Raw genomic sequence first — 2,366 nt, forward strand, 5'->3', positions numbered from 1 at the left:
ACGATTTATTCTCTCTGTGTGAAAACTGGAATTTTCTTGCCCAATGTTAATATTAGAAAATTTAGGCCTGCTTAGAGCAATTCATAAATAGTAAAAGATATAAGAAATAGCAGGAAAACAACATTTATCCATGGATGTCAAGACGGGTTAACATACACGTTATTTGTTGGTTTGTTTGTTTCAAGTCATCTTTGTACAGTTAAGGTTTTAAAAGCATTTCACCTAGAAACCTCTCTGAAAGGTCACAATAAAGGCATCTACATAAAGCCGTTAAAGTCTTTCAAATGGAGTAACCGAAGTTCATGATGGGCAAAATACAGCTTATTATAAAAACTTTCATTCTTTTAGATTTTAAATTATGGTGGTACCAACAAAAATGCCTAATGATCTTGTCATGCTAACATTTTATAAGCTTATTTTTCAGCCAGTTTTGCTTCTTGCATTGTTTTTGTTGTCTGCATAATTGATTAATTTTGCCGTTAAAGCAGCATGGATAGAAGAGTGTGCTCAGACATTTTTCATACTGAATAGCTGCTTCACTCTGACACTAAATTGCTATCATTATCTCTTGATTACCCAATAAATTCAGATTTGAGCCACCATATAATGTGGATAAATCCTCTGAGACAATTCACATGGCTCATATGTTGCCACCAATCAGCATCCCCTTAAACAGTATCACTTAAACAGGCTCAACATTTTGCTGAAATAAATGCAAAAAAAGCACTCAGTAGCACTTTGTAGTGACTAAAGCTTTGTTTTTCATCACAAAATGACAAAAAATGAATGCTGGACTCTATAATTAGAGTGTCGGCTCTGTGGAGCTGCAGTGTTTGCCCACTCGCTCTTCTGCTGACTGATGGCTAAACAGTCCTGGCATAAATTCTGAAACCAAGCCACTCCAGCAGTCCGGATAAAATAGTCCGAATAACCAATTTTACGTGTTTAGGTGTTCAGTTTGGGAACTCAAGAATTCTGATGTACTGTTTGTGGGAAATCTGGAATAAAAAATATATACACTTGTTTCAATGTGAAAGTGGCAATTTTAAAGTAGTACTAATTTGATGCATATAAATAACTCATTTGATGCATATAAATACATTTCACCATTCAATTAAACACCACAAACATTTATGAATTCCTGACCATCACATTCACATGTGCTTTCTGAACATCCTATTCCAGATTTACTCCACTTTTGCTGTTATTATAACCTTCACACTTCTAAGAAGTCTTTTCACTAGATGTTGGAGCATGATTGTGAGGATTTGGGCTCAGTCAGTCATATGAGCATTAGTGAGGTCAGACACTGATGTCAGCAATATGGCCTGGGGTTCAGTCTGTGTTCCAGTTCATCCTAAATGTGTTCAGTGGGGTTGAGGTCAAGGCTCAGTGCAGGACACTTAATTTCTTCCACAGCAATCTTGGCAAACCATGTCTTTATGAAGCTTGTTCTGTGCACAGGTGCATTGTCATACTGGGAAAAGATCATTCTGGCCCCTAGTTTCAGTGAAGGGAAATGTTTATTGCATCAGCACACAAAAACATCCTGTGCAATGTGGACATTTAATGCTTTTGATTTAGCTGCAACAGTTTGGGGAAGCAGCACAAATGGGTGTGATAGCCACAAATATTTTGGCTGTAAAGTGAATCTTTTTCCTCATTATATAACAAAAGTCTATATTAACTACAATCAAAACCCATAAAGTGGTCGAGGAGTTCAATAAGCAAAGTTGTAGCGGATGCTGGCTGGCTGTGTGCTGATGAAGAGGATGCAGATGTCAGAGTGTTTGCTCTGCTGGTGTCCTTGTTAGCATTCATGGAGCCTTTAATCTCAGCACATGCATCGTTGGCTTAAAATAAACTCTAGAAAATACTTGAGTATTTTGCTTTGATTAGCATATTAGTTGTAGTAGTAGGATATAATATACTGTACCGAATAGTACATTACATTACAATATACACAGCACTGTCATGAGCAGTCATTAGCTTTAAAGGCCATACTGGTAGATGGTGGTTCATAGTACAGCGACAAATTATGGTCTGTAAAATGATAATCCTCAATAAAACCATACTCAAACACTATATTGATCAAAATGGAGGCAAAGAGCAAAACAGTCTCTCAGTAACTAGCTGGAGGACTTCGTATTGATCTTGATTTGCTTGGAAATTTGAATGTTGGCAAGCTAAAATAGAATAAAAATATACAATAATATCTTCTCACCCTTTTCTCTCTCCCCCTCACTTCTAAGTTTGTATCACTTTTGTTATTCCTGAAAACCCATCTGGGCTGTGTTTATTCTGTGCCTCTATCTCTCTCTTCTTTTCAGAAAGAGAGAGCACCTAATCATCAGTGCAGTGATGTT

Source organism: Tachysurus fulvidraco, chromosome 6 (genome assembly GCF_022655615.1).
Source record: "Tachysurus fulvidraco isolate hzauxx_2018 chromosome 6, HZAU_PFXX_2.0, whole genome shotgun sequence".
Taxonomy (NCBI): Eukaryota; Metazoa; Chordata; class Actinopteri; order Siluriformes; family Bagridae; genus Tachysurus; species Tachysurus fulvidraco.